At 43.1% G+C, this 21,174-nt stretch overlaps 1 protein-coding gene across 5 annotated transcripts in view; it reads left to right on the top strand.

Annotated features, from left to right (window-relative positions):
• The window catches only part of SLC1A2 (solute carrier family 1 member 2), a 405,614-nt gene that overhangs the window by 225,240 nt on the left and 159,200 nt on the right, over nucleotides 1-21,174 (top strand). Inside the window, exon 1 of one of the 5 annotated variants that reach the window (XM_049889394.1) lies at nucleotides 280-678. The exons of 3 other annotated variants lie outside the window; for them this stretch is intronic. The gene's annotated coding sequence lies outside the window, so the exon portion shown is untranslated. Of the gene's footprint in view, nucleotides 1-279; nucleotides 679-12,074; nucleotides 12,235-21,174 lie in introns of those variants that run through there. One more of the 5 variants, XM_049889392.1, reaches the window with a different exon arrangement.

The raw sequence follows: 21,174 nt of genomic DNA, 5'->3' as shown, positions 1-21,174 counted from the left end.
CTCATCATCCTTATGACAAACGCTAGATTCCTCCATTCAGAGCCAGGGCATCCAAGCTGCTGTTTCTGAGAGGAAAGTAGAACCAACAGAAGCGGAGACACTATGTTTCGGAATCTCCTCTGATATAGAAGCCATTGTTAGTTGGGAGAACCATCATCCACAGATCATGTTTTTGCTTTATTTGGTTTCTCTTTCTCTCTGAAGACTCCTGTAGATTCAGGACAAGTGAAACACCAGGTATCACGATGGAATCCACACAGAATTGTTCGGCAGTCAGAATGACCAAGCCAGTTTGTCCAGCAGGGGGCCCTGTGGAGCCACTTCTCAGCCGGCTGCAGGACCATGGTGATTTCCCTCCTGTACTGAAGCAAGAGCCAGAGGGCGATTTGCCTGGTTCCCAGGCCACCACCAGCTGTTGCCTTGGTTTTTAAGAAGGAAAACCCTACCACTTTGATTATTTACATTCCAAGTGACCTCAAGTTGTTAAATCAACCAGTGGATCAGGGTGCTCTGGGGGCCAAGGCTACACCTGGGAAAACTGGGCAGAGAATATTGACAGCAATTGCCACTGACCACCTGGTTCCTTGCCTGGCCCTGGGTCCTGTCTTCCTCGTTCTCTGGCTTCTCCTCGAGAGTCATCAGCAGGGCTCGGCAGGATTTGCTGACTCCGGAGCTCGGGTATGTCCAACCTGGTTTTGTCTGGGTTATTGACAGACTTTTTAGCATGAAGGGGGAACCATGAGGAAGAAGAGAGGCTTTTAAAGCTGAAGGGAAAGACACTTGAGGGGTTGAAAAGTACATTTTGAAAAGGTTGGAGAGGCCCCAGAATAAACAGTACAAGAACGGAAGCATGGAAACAGATACTCTTTGGTTTTTTGAAACGACTAACGAGCCATCCCAGAAGTCTAGCTTGTGTTCAACTCAATAGGAAACAGGCAATAAAATCAAAATAGCTGTGAAAATGCTGTATTTATTAAAGGGCACACTTCCTTAGGAGGTGGTCATAGAAGAACCAGGGACTCAGGCATGTCCATATGTTTGTCTGAGGAGCCCTGGTGGCACAGTGGTTAAAGCACTCAGCTGTTAACTGAAAGGTCAGCGGTTTGAACCCACCAGCTGCTCCTTAGGAGAAAGATGCAGCAGTCTGCTTCTGTCAAGATTACAGCCTTGGAAACCCTATCGTGCAGTTCTGTTCTGTCCTGTGGGGTCACTATGAGTCAGAATCGACTCAAAGGCAAAGGGTTATATGTTTGTCTAAGGAGGACTTTCCTACTCCTAAGCTGCAGAGGCCAGCCAGGGACATGACATGTTTCTGTGTTTTCTGGGGCAGGAGCCCCAGGACCCTGTCCAGCTGTGGCTTTAGTGTCCATTTAGGGGGCATTTTCCATTAACCTTTGAATTTCTCCTGTCATAGGATCACAGCATATTTGTTGAGTAAGTGAAAGCAGCCCAAAAGCTCACTAGATGATTTCCAGTTTCTCCTCCAAGAGAATCTTACATTATTTGGGTGTAAACACAGGAACAGGGAGTCCTGGTGGTGCAGTGGTTAAGTGCTTGGCTGCTAACCGAAAGGTCAGTGGTTCAAACTCACCAGCTGGAATCCACCAGCTGCTCCGAGAGAGAAAAGACCTGAAGATCTACTCCTGTAAAGATTACAGCCTAGGAAACCCTACGGGGTGTTCTACTCTGTCCCGTATGGTCACTATGAGTTGGAATCGACTGGATGGCAACAACAACAGATTTCCTCTCTGTGATTTACCCCATGGGAACATAGGGAAGCAAGGCTGGGATTATGGCATGTGACTCAGAAGGGCCCTGCCCTTGGGTTAATGCTTTGCTCTTGCCGTCTCGAAATTCTTAATAGGAAGTAGCCTCACATTCTCGTTTTGCACTGGGCTTCACCAGTGATGTGGCCAGTCTTGTCGGGAAGCCACAGATATGCAGGCCTGTATCAAATACTACTCACGGTGCTGATGAGCGTGAAGAAGACAAGGAGCTTGAGAATATCTGCCCTCTTGCATTGCACTAGAATATTCCAATCATGAGAGACTGCATAAAACAGTTTCTGGGAAGCCAATGTTGCACCGTGGTTAAAAGGGTGTCTTTTATCCTCAGAAGGACCTAAGCGAGAATTCTTCTTCTACCACTTCCTAGCTGTATGACTTGAGGGAAGTTAACCTCTCTGAGACTCAGTTTCTTCATCTGTTAAGCAGGGACAATATCACTCACCTGCTAGGGTTTTGGTAAAGATTAAGATGGACATACGTGAAGGCTTTGCATAGTGCCTGAGACGCTGTAGTGGTGGCTCTCATCATGCTCCTTGGAATAGCCTTACTGTGTTACTTTTAGGCTGCTGAACTTGGGATGTCTGTTCAGTCTCTTGACTTTGCAAATTAGGTTGCTAACACTCAGTGCACACCCACAGGTATGTTTGCTAATTCTTTATTACAGAGCCACAGGTGATAAGATTAGAAAATAGGTCTTGAATTTCTTTGATCTTGAATGGTGTATTTGCATTAGCGAAGGTTTATTTAAAGATTTTTCTCTTCTGTGCTTTTAACCCTACAATCTCAGAGTCTTTCCAAACAAGGACGCCCTACTCTCCCCACTCATTTATCCTTTCTGAAATGCCTAAAGATAAGACTGTATGTTTCAGGAGATGGTGAGGCTGAGGGAGAGGGAGCATAAGAGGTGTCCAGACATCGATCAGATGGCCACCAGACAGGGGTACTGTGGAGGGCATCGGTGTCTCCAGAGGAGGGGCTCAGCTGGATGACTGTTGCTTCCTTTGACACTGAGGGTCTATGATTTCCTCTCTGTGATTTACCCCATCAACTCCAACGTTGCAGTTGAAGATTTCCAACATCTTAAAGCATCGTAAGGGTGCTTATTACTAACCCTCTGATAGATGCCAGAGATGAGTTTGAACTGAGAAATGCATGACAGAATGCTAAAGACCAGGTGAGCAGGTATTTGGGGTAAAAGAAACCTATGTGTGGTATAGAAAAGAATGATTATATCTTCCAAATAAAACATAAAAAATTGCATGCAACCAGGCACTAAAAGATTTCTATATGATTATTTTTAAAGGAAGCCAAGCAATGAGAAAGACTTCCTTTCTTTAATATTAATTTTTTATGTTATTTCCTTTTATACTGGGGCTTTTTATGCAAACTGCAGAACACTCATGATTTCATCTGTAGATGTGCAGAGTTCACACTATTTTAAGGGGTTTGCATTCCTCTCATGGATAGTGCTGTTGTTAGGGGCCCATTGTGACAGAGTAGAACTGCCCCATTGGGTTTTCTAGGCTGTAATCTTTACAGCTTTAGATTGCCAGCTCTTCCTCCCTTAGAGCCACTGGGTGGGTTCTAATTGCCAACTTCTGGTGAGCAGCCAAGTGCTTAACTTTTGCACCGCCAGGGTTCTTTCTATAGAAATGTGGCTCTCGACTTTACTTGAAGCTAGCTTCTTCCTTTTTGCCCCGTCTTTTTGCTGCAGATGGAAAGAACGGGATATCCCCTCTCTTTTGAGTAGGAACACGTTACCGTATTGAACAAGCTACATACAACTTGGAAAGACATGCTCTATAGTGTAGGCATTATCATTGCCAGGTTTGCTTCTAACATTCATGATCGTCCTGTCCCAGGGCCCAGCCCTGTCCCCACCCCGGCACCTCCCTAACTTCTGCTGTGATCGACTGGAATTTGTGCCTGAGTTCTGTAGAGGTGATATTTACAGAACAAAGTGGGATGGAGAAGTGAGGAAATCTGGATAAATCCAGCAGGGAAGATATTCCAGTTTGGTTTAATTATCTGGGTAGGTCAAGCTGAAGATGTTAGGGCCAAGTAATTAACAAGTAATTAACTTAATTTCTCAGGTGCCTTCAGAGGTGTTTGCAGGGGGCTGTCTGTTAAAGGTCAACTCTTGCCTTATAAGGAGGAGTAGATGGGAAGAAGGGTAGGGTGAGGAGCAGAGGGAAGAGAAGAGTAATAAAAATGTGCTCAATGAGGCATTGATGGTTCAGTGGTAGAATTCTCACCTTCCATGAGGGAGACCCCAGTTCGATTCCTGACCAATGTACCTCAAGCAGAGCCACCACTCATCTGTCAGTAGAGGCTTATGTTTTGCTGTGATGCTGAGCAGGTTTCAGCAGAGCTTCCAGACTAAGACAGACTAGGAAGAAAGGCCTGGCAATCTACTCCCAAAACTCAGCCAATGAAAACCCTACGATTACAATCATCCGATCCCCAACCAATCATGTGGCTGGTGCAGGACTGGGCAGCCTTTCATTCCACTGTGCATGGGGTTGCCATGAGTCAGGGGCTGACTTGATGACAGCTGACAACAAAGATATGCTCAAGGTCAGTGTGGATGGGCTGCTCTTTCCAGGCTGGTGGGAACAGATTGCAGGCCCCCAAATTTTATTTTATAATTAACTTGCAGGCTGACCCAAATAAACTCTCTCAAATGAAGTCTCTCCTAGAATCATGTAAGGGCCCAGCCAGAGGCAGGTTATACAAGGCTTGGTGTGTGTCCTTCCCTCTCATTCAGGAGGCTGCTCAATCGACTGGACTCTCTTCTCCAACACAAGAAGCACTCTTATCCTCACGTGTTTCCCAGGCCCAGGGAGTTGAGTCAATAAAGTGGAGGCTAAGCCTTCTGCTGCTTAGGGTAAGACTGCCTTTATTTAGCACTCTAAAGATTAGGTAACTTACATCACCTCTCTGAGACAGACAGGCAGAGGCACTGCTTTTCAAGTACCGGATAAACCGTAGACCCCAAATATCTATTTGAGCAGGCTTTGCTGAACACAGTGTGGATTTGCTGTAGGCTTAATATCCTTTGAAATGGACTACTTACTGTGGTTAGCTCTTCAAGTTAGAGCTGTATTTCCTTGGCCAAATTCAGACCATATGTTTATTCCATCCCCTTCAAAAGTAAGCATGGTCAGTGGACATAAAAGTTGGACATGAGAGCTGAAAAAACTTCGATGTTGTGTTCAGGGTACTTTGGTGTTTCTACTAAAATGCCTGTTCTTACCATGGACTCTGGATGTTGTCAGAATGGTCTCAGGCCTTTCCTGCAACATTGTGAGAAAACCAGGACCCGTGGCTGCCTGTAATTGGTGGGTGGGTGGGAGGACCACACACGAGGAGTCTTGTACATGAGAAAGGAGTTTCCAGATGAGTTACATCTTAGGGTTCAGGCTGGGGCTGGTGTAAGGGCTGGGCCAGGAGGAGGTAATAAAAAAGGAGTGAGCTTGACGATCGTGAACAGAGGTTTTGATTGAACACCATTGAACAGGTCTTCATCCTTTACAAGTGGGGCCAGAGAATCCCAGTGTTGTGATCACAAACCAGTCTCAAGCACTGTGGACCTGTCTGAGCCATTTCCATGTGAAGAAATCCACAGGGGAAGGAGAGGAAATGTATGAAAGAAATGCACAGGACGATAAACAGGAGTCTCTATTTTCTCCCCTCCTTTAAAACCAGAACACTTTAAACAAGCAACCCTTTCAAATTGCTCTTTAATATCCACATACTGTTTGGTAGCAGACACACGTTTTAGTCATAGTTATCATTGTTAGAACAATTTCCATTTGGCTATTGTTTTTTCTTGGTGGAGGCAGGGGTACCAATCATGGAAGGGAATGTTTGAAGCTCAGAGGGAAAGTGGTTGGTGACTTTTTTCAAACGTGTAAAACTTCCATCACACTTTGTTTGAATACTTCTTTCTGGTTGCCAAATCCTAATTTGCTTAAATGCTTAGCACTTAACCCCAGTGTTGGGATTCTCTCTGCCCAGGACAATAAGGCAGCAGAAAGACCTGGCAGGTGGCTTGTCTGAAGCCACCCACTGAAGGATGTTGATACTATGGGTCACCTGCAGCCACCTGGCTTAGAAGTGAGCAGGGAGGGGACTCCTGTGTTAGCCCTGAGATGGAGGTGAGACCAGGCGCTGGGCCGCCCTCTGTCTTCAACCTGGCAGGTTTAGAAATCAGAGGGGTTTCCTGGAATAGCACATGGATCCCTCAAGTTGCAATAAAAAAGTAGCTCAAATTTCAGTAAAACTCTGTGCTGTTCATTCATTTAACAGATGCTTACGGAGTGGTTGGCTCTGTGCTAGGTGTTAAGGACAGCCCTCTGAGAGACAGACAAACCCACTGTCTGACAGCTACCTGGACCCCAGAAACTAGGTGATACTGCATCCTGGTCTTCTGCTACCTGCTGTCCTCATGCCCTGACCAAAACCTCAGTACAGGATACATGGCACCAAAAAGGAGCACAGAAATGTTTGAATTCAGGCCCAGCTACTTTCTGGAAGAATAACTTGGCCTCTTGGAGCTTCAGGCTCCTCATCTGTTCCTACTGTAAAGATAATAGCATCTACCTTCTAGGATTACAAGGGGATGGATCATTTGATCAGTGTTGGAACATACAGGGGCTCAAAAAGGTGGCTATTTTAAAGTATAGTATCATTCATGCACTGTTGCACTTACATCCCCTTGGAAGACTTAAAGCTAGGCCTTCAAGATGTATAAAACCTTCAGGATGCATTGTTGTTGTTAACTGCTGTCGATTCAGTCCTTGACCCCATGCACAACAGGATCAAGCCGTTGTGATCCATAGGATTTTCAGTGGCTGATTTTCAGAAGTAGCTACCAGGCCTCTCTTTCTAGTCTTGGTCTCGAAGCTCTGCTGAAAACCGTTCAGCATCATAGCAAGAGGCTCCCACTGATGGACAGGTGGTGGCTGTGTGTTAAGTGCACTGGCTGGAAATCAAACCTGAGTCTCTTGCATGGAGGGCGAGGATGCTACCACTAAACCACCACTGCCTCCCCTTCAACATGTGGTAATGCTACTTTTATCTGCCTTCCCTTTCCAAGCATGTACAGCACCTTGCTGCTGTGAAATCTCCCAGGCTGAGGATGCCAAGGCTGGATGAATGCTGTGAAGGACTGTGAGTCCCCCTCCTCGTGGCTTCCCTAGGCTGCTTGGCTGCCACTGGAAAGAAGAGCCTGGGAACCCTGGAAGCCTTTATACAGACAGCCAAAGGGTGGGCCTAGCACTCAGAGGAATAGCAAGCCCAATAAACATTAAATGCTATTTGGCCTCGGCAGAGGCAGCTTCCTTCTGCCACTCCTGGTGAATTCCTCTGCCTTGAACGCAGGGGGGCGCTGCAGCCTCACTTTTGGGTAGCCAGCTTCCTGCCTGAGCCCTGAAGTTGCTGCTTCGTGGACTCAATCTTTTCCCTCCTGTATTTGTGTGATTTCACATTCTCTGTGCACTTGTAGGAAACCTTGGTGGCATAGTGGTTAAGAGCTACAGCTGCCAACCGAAAGGGCGGCAGTTTGAATCCACCAGGCACTCCTTGGAAACCCTATGGGGAAGTTCTACTCTGTCCTATAGGTCAGTATGAGTCGGAATCGACTCGCTGGCAGTGGGTTCAGTTTGAGTCTGGTGCTCTTGGATGTGGAAGTCAGTGGAAGCTCACTTAAAAACTAGAAAATGGGCGTAAGCTTTTCAACCAGGAAACGTAATTATGCAAGCAATACATTTTCATTGTACAAGAATTAAAAAACTTGTCTAAGCAGAAAGAATTCCACACACCCCATGACAATAGTGTTCAAAGTACACTTGTGTGCACACACACACACACACACACACATGCACACCGGATAGGATGTTACGTGGCTAAGAGTGATTTTTACTTATTTACCAAACCAGGGCACACCGCTCTGCAAACTATTATGTTATTTGCTTTTTCCCTTAAAAATAGTCCTGTGTGCTTCATCAGTCTTTCCCACACTTCTGTTTTTTTTCAAAGTGATTTCGTCTGAATAGCTGAGACTGTCAAATCTGGGGCTTGAAACCCTAAGGTATTAGGGCTGAGAATGAAAAACAAGGCATTTTAATGAAAATTCCTAACTGAAGTGAGGGGAAGCTTAAAATGATTACGTTTTGGCCAGTCCAAGAGCAGCGTCTGAGCAGTTATTTGTTCCCATGGTCGGCAGTTCAAATCTGCCAGGTGCTCCTTGGAAACTCTACAGGGCAGTTCTACTCTGTCCTATAGGGTTGCTATGAGTTGGAATCGACTCGACGGCACTGGGTTTGGTTTTTTTGGTCTTGGTGGGTAGAGGGCAGGTGACTTTTTCTACAACCGAAAAAGCAGTCAGAACCTTTAAATCACTGAGGAGAAGTCTTATTACCAAAACGTGTTCTCATTTCCTTCTGGATTCGTTTACAGTTGGTTCAGATGGTATTTAGTGTTGTATCTAGGTAGGAGATTCCAGGCACATTGAGGAAAGGGCTTTGTGGGAAGGGGTGGTGAGGCACACGCAAGGTAGAGACAACTGCACAGGCTTCAATGTCAGATAGGCAAAAGCTCAAATCCCAGGGCCGTGACTTGCTGCCCAGCTGAACGAGATTCTTAATCTGGCAGAGCCTTGTTTGTACAATGTAATAAAACTCTTTTTGCAGGATTGTCATTAGTATTGAATCAAGTAACACATAAACATTACCTAACACGATAACCAGTTGCCATTGAGACAATTCCAACTCATGGCAGCCCCATGCATGTCAGAGTAGAACTGTGTTCCATAGGGTTTACAATGGCTGGTTTTTCGGAAGAAGATTGCCAGGCTTTTCTTTTGAGGTGCCTTTGGGTGGACTTGAACAGACAACCTTTTGATTTGCAGCTGAATGTATTAACTGTTGGCACCACCCAGGTACTGCACCAAACACAATAGTTGGCCGATAATAAGCACTCAGTGCTTATTACAGGTTGGCAAACTTTTTCTGTAAAGGGCCAGATAGTCAACATTTTAGGCTTTGTGGACCGCACGTTCTGTTTCCACTACTCAGCTCTGCCGTTACAGCACAAAACAACCACAGGCAATATGTAATTGAATGACCATGGCTGTTTTCCAATAAAACTTTATTTACAAAAACAGGTGGCAGGGGAGATTTGACCTGGGAGCTGTAGTTTGCTGACCTCTGGTCTAGATCAATGCTGTCTAAGACAGAATGTAAACCACATATGTACTATTAAATTTTCTCCTAGCCACACTAAAAAAATAAAGACAAACCAGTGAAGTGAATTTAAATAATACATTTTATTTATCAATATATCCAAAATATTCTTGTTTTGACATGTAACCAACATGAAAAATCATTAGTGAGTATTTTACTTTGTTTTTCGGCACTACGTCATTTCAAATGCTCAGTAACCTTAGTGGATAGTACAGCTCTAGATTGTACTTCTCAGACTGAGGGTCCTAATAGTTTAGTGAGCCGAGAAATCAATTTATTAGAAAATCACATTTTAAAAATGAAATAGGGGAAAATCAGAGTACATAGTACATAGAAAGACATGGATTGTTTCCTGCAGTTTTTTTTTCTGTCATTTTTAAAAATTGTGGACAAAACATTTGCCATTTCAACATTTTTCACATGTACAATTCAGTGGTATTGTGTTTATCAAATTATTCAACCATCACCATGATCCATTTCTAAATTTTTCCATCACCATTCCCTAAGCAATGAGTCCCCCTTTCTCCCACTCCTGGTAGCCACTAATAAACTTTGGCTTCTATATACTTGCCTATTCTAGATACTTCATATAACCAGGATCAGACAATGTGTGTCCTTCGTTTCCTGCAGTTTTGTTGTGTGTGTGTGTGTGTGTACGTGTGTGTGTGTGTGTGTGTGTCTGTACGTGCACACACGCATGAATTTCTATGCTGGGTCATGATGAGAAACATAAGACATGCATTTTTCCTACGTGTTGTAGTCATATATGTTTGAAGTTCACTGCTCTACATATTAAAGTCAAGTTTAAAAAATAACATTGTGTTAATTTGAGGTGTTTAACTTCTTCCTTCCTTAGGCTGTGTTGGTAAAGAACCAAAATTATCTACAGTCTAAATGTATGTTTAAAACCAGCCAAACCAGTTATTAAATGTCATGCTGACCATTTAAAAAGTACAAATCAAAATTCCAGGCTTTAAACTGCACTATCTCTATGCTTAACTGTAAGGAATTCTCATTTTACAGATAGCAAACTGAAACCCAGATAGGTAAAATGCATAGTCCAGACCCAAAGCCTCAGAAGTCTTCTGGGGACTAAGGAGGAACTCCTTGAGCCCAGCCTTGAGGACAGCTTCTCCCCCAGCTGCCATCGCCCATTCCTAGCAGGGCCCTTGCTGGGGAAGTGAATGGGAAACGGGGTCAATTTGCCTGGTGATTTCAGTGTCCCGAGTCATTTTGGCATAGAATTTTGAATATCTGAAACAAAAGAAGCAATTGCCTTCAAGGATTTCATTCTCTTATTGATTCTTTCATTCATTCTCATGCAAATATTTATCAGCATCCAAATCAGTGTCACTTGCTGGGAAGCAAAGATAAATAAGGTACAGGCTTCATGCTCGAGCAGCTCCCAATCCTGGGAGGAGTTATCGTTCTATGAAAATATGGCAGCGGTTATTCAGAGTGAAGTGGAGAAGAGTTTGCTGTGTCTGGCTTGTAATTCCATGTTGTTGTTAGGTGCCCTCAAGTCGGTTCCAGCTCATAGTGACCTTATGTACAACAGAACGAAACACTGCCCGATCCTGCACCATCCTCACAATCGTCGCTATGTTTCAGCCCATTGTTGCAGCCACTGTGTCAGTTCATCTCGTTGAGGGTCTTCCTCCTTTTTGCTGACCCTCTGCTTTACCAAGCACGATGTCCTTCTCCAGGGACTGGTCCCTCCTGATAACATATCCAAAATACCATTCTCTCTTCTAAGGAGCATTCTGGCTGTACTTCTTCCAAGACAGATGTGTTCATTCTTCTGGCAGTCCATGATATATTCAGTACTCTTTGCCAACACCATAATTCAAAGGCAGCAGTTCTTCTTCCGTCTTCCTTATTCTTTGTCCAGATTTTCCATGCATATGAGGCAATTGAAAATACCATAAAAGGTGCAAATGGGAAACTGATAAAACTAACTTCTTTTTGTTGCTCTTTAGTCATGTGTTGAAAGACAGTGTCAACAAATCTATGGCTCTTTTGGCCCTGTCTTTTTCAATAAAAAATATTTAAGGATTGTTTTTCTGAAATAAATACTAGGCAAATGCCACCCCCTAATTGGATTCAGTTTTCTTCCTTTTTCTCTGCGTTGGTATGTGGAAAGAGCACAAACTTTGGGTTCAGGCAGACTTGGGTACAAAGGCTACACCCACCACTTCAAGGCTACTAGACTTTGGCTATGTTCTTAAAGACTCAACTTCCTCATCTGTGAAATGGGGATGATAATGCCAGCCTCATAAAGTTGTAAAGAGTATTGTTGTTAGGTGGCATGGAGTTGATTTTTGACTTACAGCAACTCTAGGTGACAGAGCAGAACTGCCCCATAGGGTTTTCTAGACTGTAATCTGTACGGGTGCAGATTACGAGGTCTTTCTTCTGCAAAGCTGCTAAACCAAAAAGACCAAACCGGTGCCATCGAGTTGATTCTGACTCATAGCGACTTTATAGGACAGAGTAGAACTGCCCCATAGAGTTTCCAAGGAGCACCTGGTGGATTCAAACTGCTGACCCTTTGGTTAGCAGCCGTAGCACTTAACCACTACACCACCAGGGTTTCCGCAAAGCTGCTAGGTAGGTTAAAATCGCCATCATTTTTTGCTTAGCAAATGAGTGCTTAACTGTTATGCCATATATGTTAAGTGAAAAAAAAGTTTAAGTGTAGAAAGTGGTTTTATGTATGATTTTTTTATATGAATAAGATTTTCATAATAATTTAGCCAAGTGAGTATAACTAAAACCAAAACTGTTGTTGTCCAGTCATTTCTGACTCATAGTAACCCTATAGGGTAGAGTAGAACTGCCCCATAGGGTTTCCAAAGCTGTATTCTTTAGGAAAGGAGCCCTGGTGGAGCAGTGGTTAAGCACTTGGCTGCTAACCAAAAGGCTGGAGGTTTGAACCCATCAGCTCTTCCATGGGAGAAAGATGTGGCATCTGCTTCCATAAAGATCGCAGCCTTAGAAAATCTCTGGGACAGTTCTACTCTGTTCTCTGGGATTGCTGTGAGTCACAGTTGACTCAACAGGAACTTTTTTTTTTTTTAAATCTGTACGGAAGCTGACTGTCACATTTTTCTCCTGTGGAGAGGCTGGTGGGTTGAACTGCAGGCCTTTTGCTTAGCAGCTGAGCACATAACCACTGCGCTACCAGAGCTCCTCGCCAAGTGAGTATACCAAAAACCCCAAATCTGTTGCTGTCGAGTTGATTCCGACTCGGAGCGACCCTTTAAGTCAGGGTAGAATTGCCCTATAGAGTTTCCAAGTAGTGCCTGGTAGATTTGAACTGCTGAGCTTTGGTTAGCAGCCATAGCTCTTAACCACTGCACCACCAGGGTTTCCAAGTGAGTATAGAAATGGTATATTTTGTTTTCAGTTCCTCCTCCTTCCAGAAGGGTGCAGTGCGAAGCCGAGAAATGCATTTTGTTTTTCTTATTTTAATGCCCTGATATTTAATGGCTGGCAGACTGTATTTTTAAGATCTCTTTTCACCCATTTACATCTCTCGCTCACACACATGCAGTTTTTGTCAAAAATTCAACATTCATGAAAAAACGGCCTGCACACATTTTTTTAAAAAGAACGGGCCGGGCGGTTCAGTTGTTACCATGGCAACCACTCCTGTCCATTATTCAGAAATGAATTATTAATGAGTTTTGTCTAGAATGTAGTCAATACACACACGTAGTGTTCTCAAGGGGTAGGTAATATGGCTTCAAAGGCAACAGAGGTCATGGTGCCGAGCAAGCAGGGGATCTTCTTGCCTCCTTATCCAGCCTGCGAAAGAACTCTATGTGCCAGCCATTCCTGGCATTTCGGGATTGCGTAAAAAGCTGGGCCCCTCTCTGAGTCACTTTTCTGAAAGCAGGGTGCTTAAACTGCAATTTCTTTTTTCCCCTCAGAAAGATTTGACCCAGTCCCGCTCAGATAATCCTCTCCCACAAATTAAAGCGGCCGTCGCAGCAATTGGTTAAACAGGACCAAGGTCATACACCACCAGTTCTGCTGGAGCAAGCGGGCAGCCCCCGGAAGAGGGGAAAATCAGAAGGTGTTTCTTTGCGACTTATTGAGATATAAATTACTGCCCCTCGTTTTTGTTTAAAAATAAAAACCACTGCCTGTAAATCGTAGATAAGATTCTCAGACAAGATAATTTTAAGGCAACTTACTTAGCCTTTCTGAGACTCGGTTTCCACATACGTAAAGTGGGGTTAATGATAATCTCTTAGGGATGCTCATGAGGATAAACACGTGGAAACTGCTTGGCTAAGGTGAGCTTTTAACACATTAACTACTGTAATTAAAATGGTTGATCCCCTAGGTCATGCAGTATTTCTGTGATGGTGAATCTTCTGAAATCTGTTGTGATATTCAAACTATAGCCTTCTAAAGCTGATTTTTTTTTCCATCTCCCAAGCTAAAAATAGATTTCCTTTTGTTCTCTTTCAAAAGAAAGTGCTGGAGATTTCCATCCAGGTAATAGTCTTCTCTTCAGTGTTGAGGTTTGGTTGAAACTGACATCCTGAATTTCATTGCAGTAGTGTCTGAGGGTGTCACTGTTTGAAGGTATCTGGAAGATATATATATATTTTAAATGACATGTTCTTTTTCTGGCACAGTAAGGGAGTGATGGATGGGAGCAAACAAGACGGGTCTAAGAATAAAGGCAATCCATTGAAGAGAACAGCCTGGTGGAATGAAAGTAACACTGCAAGGGACGTAGTTAGGGCTCAGAGAAAAGAAAGATTATCGTTATTTTTAAAGGCAGGTTTGCCCTTCACTTTCTGTCTCCCTGACTAAAAAAATTTAATTCTGATGAGACACATTCGCCACAGAGTTCCTGCCAGAGAAGCTGAAGGCCAAGATTAAAAACAAACAAAAAAGAGTGTATAAGTTTGGCTAGAAAGTGCTAAGAAGAATCCAGGGAACCAGAGAGAAATAAAAGTGAATTCTGTGTCTTTGAATGAACATACCTCGGGGAAAGAGCAACTCAGAGCGCAGATGGCCAGGCCTGACTCATAGGAGAGCTGCTTTTCTGAGATAACTTACAGGTCCCAAACAGCGTGCGTATCTTTAAAGTATTCTGAAAAGAGCATTTTACTGCCTCTGCAAGACCTTCTGACCGGGGAGAACGGGAGGCAAAACACTGCAAAGCTTGCTGGCTTTAGCGCTGGACAGACGAACTGTGTGACCTTGGAGAAATTACCTAGTCTCTGAGCCTCAGTTTGCGCACCTGAAAAAGGGAGACAATGATATTTTCGTTGCAGGGTTATGATGAGGATTAAATGAGAAAACATCTGCGATGTGCTTGTGACGCCAGAGGTTCTCACCACCTGTTACCTCCCTTCTGTGTCCTGAAAAAGCTGCCCATTTCCCTGGTTCGTAAAGGGGAGGCCAGGGATGGTTCGAGCTGGGAGATTTACTGGTATTTTTGCATTGCAACTTAGGAGGGGATTCTGCTGTCTCATGGAGTCACTTTGAAGCCTCTAGAGATAGTTTTTATCATCATTGCTTCTTTAGTTTATCCTAAATATCTACATATTTCTGGGAAATTTAATCAAGTGCCTCTCTATGAATGGTGCCATATTTAGGCAGATAGTTACCTATTGGGTACACAGTGTTGTTATTTGTTATAATCCAGTTAGCTCCAACTCACGGCAACCGTATGTGCAACAGAACAAAATGTTGCCTGATCTTGCCACCGTCTTCACGATTGTTGGTACACTCAAGTCCATTGTTGCAGCCACTGTGTGTTTTGAGTGTCTTTCCAGCCTAGGGGCTCATATTCCAGCACTATGTTGTTGTGTGTCCTCAAGTTGATTCTGACTGATAGTGACCCCATGTGACAGAGTAGAACTTGCCACACAGGGTTTCCTAGGCTGTGATCTTTATGGGAACAGATTGCCAGGTCTTTTCTCCCACTAAGCTGTTTTGAAGTCTGCTTTTTTCATTTAGGATTATATCAGGAATTTTTTTTACAATATTCTTTGACATAATATGTAATGACTCAATAGGTTTGCATATAAATATAAATATATATATATTTACCATAGCTACACTATATAATTGACTAAACTAGCCCCTTATTGTTGGAGATTCAGATGACTTCTAACATTTCACTGTTACAAACAACACTGTCATGAACATCTTTATATATACATTTTATTTTTCCATATATGCCTTGTATCCCTAGGCGGTAATAGGCTTTAAACTTTCCCAGTCTCCAGACTGGGGGAAAAAAAAAATCAACCCTAGCATTAAAGTTCTTTTCACTCCCGGAGAACTGGAAAAAGTAATACCTTAAGTGTCTAGAGTAATACTTAAAGTATCTAATACCTTATAGTCTAAATCGTTCATCTACTACCTTTTAGGAGGAATTTTAGAACTTACAGTCTGTTCTTTTAGAATATAAGATACCTTCTTACTGAGAATTAGATTTTTAGCTAAACAAAGATTTAGGTCTGTGATCTGACCGCTACTTCCCACCCCTCATCTTGAAGAATCACCACATGGAATAATGGAGAATCAAACACAAGAGGGTAAGGGTTTAACAGGAATGCTATGACAGTGAACGTGTAGAGAGGTTGACAAGAGCAGGAGGGAAATAAATATGGAGGAATTAAATGTGAAGTAAATGGCAAGGAGAAGTCCATCCATCCAACAGTGGGGTGATTCAGTGGAAAGAGAGAAATGCCTTGTGGCTGAGCAGAGACTTTGCAGGCACATGGGGTTGGGTTTGAAGCCTGACTTCTAACTTGCTGTGTGATCTTGCACAAGTTATCCAATCTTTCTGAGCCTCGGTGTCCTCGGATGTTATAGTACCTGCTTCATAGGGTGGCTGTGAGGACTTGATGAGATCGTGTAGGTAAAGGTATAACTACTGTTCGTTGACCATTTTGTGCAAGGTGCTGTGCTCATACGGGTTCACCATCTTCGTCATCATCAACATGACCGAGATGAAGGGGATTGTGTGATAAGAGGTCAGTACTCACACACTATTGAAGAAGATGAAGATCGCCAGGAAAGTTAGGCTTTTCTGGGAAATACAACAAAATAAAAGGTGCAATATGACCTCTACAAGAAATAAATGCTACGCTTTATTTTCCTGGTGTACAAATATGGATCAGCTTGGAATTTTCTGCCTGTTTTCTGAGGTAAATCAGGACCTATGATGGGTGCTGGAAATACAGAGTTTGGGGACTTTTGTTGAGGGGGCTGCTATTGTCCTGTAAACCAGCTGGGTGGGCATAAGCTGGACAGGCACTTGTCACACTGAATTAATATTCTTCTGGTCCTTTTGAAATTTTACCTTTAGAGATAGCTCTATATTAAGATTTGGGCGATCTTGGTAGAAACCCAACTCAAAGGGAGAAAGGGGCAAACTTTATCAGCTAAGGCGACTGACATTTTTGGGATCCAGTGGGCTTTGGACATAGCAGGACCCAGGGCTCCACTTCCCCTTTCTTGGCTAAGCTTTCTGCTGTGTTGTCTTGGTTTCAGGCAGGCAATGATGGCCTCTGGCAGCTCAAGGCTGACAGCATTCTGTAAGTTATAGCATCCTTTCAGTTAATGACCCCAGCAACACAAAGTGCCTCTTTTCTGATGGTTCCAGGAGGAAAAGGCCCAGGGGATAGTCTTAGTGGCTGGGCTCCAGTCATACCCATCCCTGATCTGACCAAACTGTAGGGTTACTCTGATTGACCAGATTGGGATCATGGTGTCCACCTCTATGGAGCAGAAGGGAGTGTATGGTTCTTCAAACAGATGGTAGAAAGACCAAAAACAAAAACATACAAATGAAAACAGGGGACGTAGAGAAGAAGAAGAGAAGGAGAAGGGGGAGGATGGAGAAGAAGAAAGGGGCGAAGAGGGAGAAAAAGGAAGAGGAGGGGGAGGATAAAGGGAAAGGAGGGAGGGAGGGAGGAAGGGAAATACATAGGGCTACACTCTTGTCGTTGTGTACCCATTGCACTACCAGGGCTCCTTGTATGGCTACTACAAACTCATAAAAATTTCAAAATGGAGGTGACTTACAGTTGAGCTGTGAGAGTAATACTTCCAGCTTCATTTATCAAGTTTTTTTTTTCTTCCTTTTCCACCTCCACCCGCGTGTACGTGTGATTTTTCAAGTCAAGTGTTGCTTTATATCACCTGAAGCTTCAACAGTCACTGTGAATCCTGCTTCTTTAAGCTCAGGGTGTCATTAGTAGCATAACAGCAACCCTGTGCAGCTTAACTTCTCCCTACGGATTCTAAAAATACCCAAAGGCACTCAAAACAAACAGCCAGGCACCTTGTAGACGCCAACACACCCGCTCCCGAAGTGCCTTAGCCCTGTCACTGCATACAGCCACACAAGTCACTTAGCTCTCTTTATTTTTATTTCTGGCTCACCTATACCTCTGTTTATGCAGAAGAGAAGGGTGTTATTGACAGAAGAGAACTGACTGGAAGAAAGAGAAAGAGGGGAACCAACAAAAGACAAACTTGCTCATACTGTCTTTTGGCAACTGGCTTTAAACCTGAATTAAGATGTATCAAAAGATCAGACCAGTCCAGGGAGCAGCACAGATTAGCTGGGATTTAAAATAAAACTCTTAAGATCACCTAGAATAACTTTCACGCATGTATCCATGAAGAGGCCCAAGGACCACATTCGGAGAAGGTTAGTGCTTACAAATGACCAGGGCCACACCCCAGGTTATTTTTCAAAGGCAAAGCAAAAACCAAAGCCTTTTCTATAGAACCCTTAGCTGGAGTTGAGCTATCCATGGACATCAGAGTTTTCTTATTTCAAGGAGGTGTCCATTTTACGGGACTAAGGAGCCAAGACTATGGGCATCACTGCCCTTAGTTTGGGAACCTGCCTGGTCTTGGTTGTGTTGTCAAACCAGTGAGCCCTTGGGTGTTTCAAAAGAGATTAAATGATGAGATCAGACCAGTTATAAAAATATGTGGGTGATAACAAATCTGACCTTTTATAGATTTCCTGGGAGAATCAGATGTCTGCTCAACAAGATAATGAACCTGACCCAATGGAAGCACTTGAGTAATGTCTTTTACTCTTGGTGGTTAAAGGGGTGTTGGTAGTGATGAGCATGAAAAGGAGGAAAAAAGAAAAATTCATAGCTTCTTACCATCTGTGAAAGTCTTTCCTACACGGAACGTTTGCTTCAGCTGTCGGGAATTGCCACGCAATTAATGGATTGCCCAGTAGTTGTTCTCTGAGCAACCATTCAGTTGGCCAGTTTATGGCAGGATCCTGGGATTTAAATTAAAAAGTTAAGCCTTGGAGGATAAGCATGAGTAAGTCATTGGGACAGAATGTACTTAGCATTGTTTCCATGCATACGTGAGTGAAGGAAGCGTATGTACCCTGGACATATGCTTCTCATTGGAAAATGAGATCAGATCTCTCTCTCTCTCGACTGGATCTCATAGAAAGTCCTGGGTGTCTTCTCAAGCCTCAAGCAGAGGCTTCTAAGCTCCCAAATTGCTAGAGTGGTCTCTCTTAAGGAACACATCAGAGACAGGGGCCCCTTATTCCATGTGGGTGGGACTTTGCTCATCTAGGATTTCTTGTCTGCCTTAAAAAAAAAAAAAATTGCATTGTCCATTTAATCTGGTTTCCCTATTTGATCTGCATTGCTTCAATGAGGCAAAGCATTTGGAATGTTCTGTGAATGTGCGCAGCATAATAGTAATACTAGTAGCAATGACAACAGCAACACTATGAGAGCCTGCTTTTACATAGCACCCAAAATATGCGGGCACTGTTCTGTGTGTCACAAATTTTAATGCATTTTTTAAAGTCCACAGACAATGTGGTTTTAGTTTTATCGCTCCATCTTCTCCTTCTCTCCCTTGAGCTAAAATTAGCCACATTGGTTCTGCACTCTTTCCAAGATGGCCAAGTAATTGTCAACTTTTAACTGGACCGTATACACTTGGCTTTTTAATATGGAGTGTTTGTTCGGAGATGCCCTTGTCTTTCACTCTCTTGGTTTTGTGAGCAGTAAATTGGAGGCACAAGACTTAGCAATCCAATTGCAGGATTCAGTTACAGGTGAAGACCCATTTTGTTCCCTCTGCAGTTCTGGCTTCCACCTCATCGAAAAGGTTCTTAATTTCATGCTAGGTGGTTAAATTTCATGAAAGAGAAGGGCAGTGGGCTTTTTGAGTTGCTGGTAAACACACAAATTGCTGATATGAATGGAAAGGGTGAGCTTTCTTGGCGATAAAGATTTTAACAAATCAGCCCAGGTGTGTGACAATTTTAAACTGCTTCAGGTCCAGGGCTTTGAACTGGTTCAAATCAGTTCAGTCATGGCCAGTGAAGTGAAATTAGAACTGATCTGAATTTTTAAAAATTTGGGTAAAGCAAAATGAGAACTGGAACGGGAAAAATTACCTGTTGAAGCCCTGGAATGGGAGATTCAGAGGAGGCATGGTGAGCCCTTTCAGGAGCCTGATGCGGGAGATTGGATTATTGCCAGGATTGTGGAGAAGGATACACTTAAAGTGGCAAGGTTGGCCACCATCTTTGAGTGGGGGACCATATTTCTGACTTTACCTGTCAAGAGATTTGGTTGCTATGCAACGCACGTGCTGCCCTTGTTTTCTAAGAGAGAGATTAAGTTTCTAGCAGGGTTTCGGCCAGTAAGTTTTCTCATTCTGTTTCTCATGCTGGTTCACCCACATTTAAAAAATTCAGGTCTGTTCAGATTTTGCTTCATTGGCCATAACTGAACTGGGCAGAACCAGTTCAAAGCCTTGTTCAGGTCAACCAACATCAAAGTTCTTCTTTGGCCTTTCCTCTGCCTTTGGTGAAAGAGGTATAATATGCAGCAGTGAGCTGCTCTGAGATTGCTGTCTTCCCAGGAGGTAGGGTCCTGCTGGGTGTCTTGTGTATCATCATCCAAACAACAGAATAATCAGTCCCTCAAGTAATATTTTGCAAAGGAAGCAGGCCACTTTGACTTGAGTCTGGTTTTAGGATCTGGGGAATTCTGCCCTTTCCTAAATTCACATACTGCTTTTCCTTTTCAGAATTTGGAATCCTAAATTCGAATGGGCTTTTGGGATGGTAGGCAGTGATATTGCTGATTATATGTCCAAATATAAAACCAATTGACTGGGTTTGGATTTATGGAAGCTTATCTGGTTTGGTGTGGCTTTATTCTTCTGGCTGAAACAACTAAAAAAGCTTCCAAGTGCAATGCTGGTTCCATTTGCCACGTGCAAGTACTTTATTTGGAAACGGCCATTTAGTGAGATGGATTATAAGTCTGTGTTTCTTAAAGAAAAGTAAACATTAGAATAAAGGAAAGGGGTGTTTGCAATTTTCTAAATAATTTACATCATGTTGATATCTAAAATAGCTCAAAACAAAAGAAGATAAAGAGAAGTAAAACAAAACAAAAAAGCCCAACAAACAAACAAGAACACTATTTATTTAGGGTCTGAATTATCTGGATTTGGTAAAACATGACAGGCAAAATCAACTAGATAATTGCCAAGTATGGCTTTCCATTCAGTATGAATATTCCTATTTAGACCTATCTTTGTGGGTTACTTTTCAAAGGTTGTTGAGACGATGTTCATTTCTTGGTACTTGTTGATGGTTTTTTTTTTCCACCTTGTTAGTCTTCCTTGGAAACAGGATGAATGGAGAGAGCACAGATTGGTCATTAAGAAAGTGTGGGTTTAAATTTTGGTACAGTCACTTAGCTGTCTGGTGTTGGATAAACTATTTACCTTGTTGAAGCCTCAGCTGCCTAATTTGAAAATGGAGTTAATAATCACTCCCCTTTTACAATAATCAAATGGAGTGATGGATATGGAGCACCTGGTTTTACAGTATGTGTTCCATGATGTTTGTCTCTGCGTCCCACTCCAGATATTGAGTCGAAGACAATCCAGAGATTGATTTCACAGAGATATCCACCAGTGGCTCCTTGGAAAGCCTGTGGGACTGTTCTGCTCTGTCCTGTAGGGTCGCTATGAGTCAGAATCGACTCGACTGCAAAGGGCTTGGTTTGATTTTTGGTTAGTCCAATATTGGTTGAAACAAGAAAGTCAACAAAGAAAGAGATGCTTACAGTTTC

Source organism: Elephas maximus, chromosome 7 (assembly GCF_024166365.1).
Source record: "Elephas maximus indicus isolate mEleMax1 chromosome 7, mEleMax1 primary haplotype, whole genome shotgun sequence".
NCBI lineage: Eukaryota > Metazoa > Chordata > Mammalia > Proboscidea > Elephantidae > Elephas > Elephas maximus.
The sequence above is the reverse complement of the archived record's forward strand: the minus strand, read 5'-3'. Positions and strand labels throughout refer to the sequence as shown.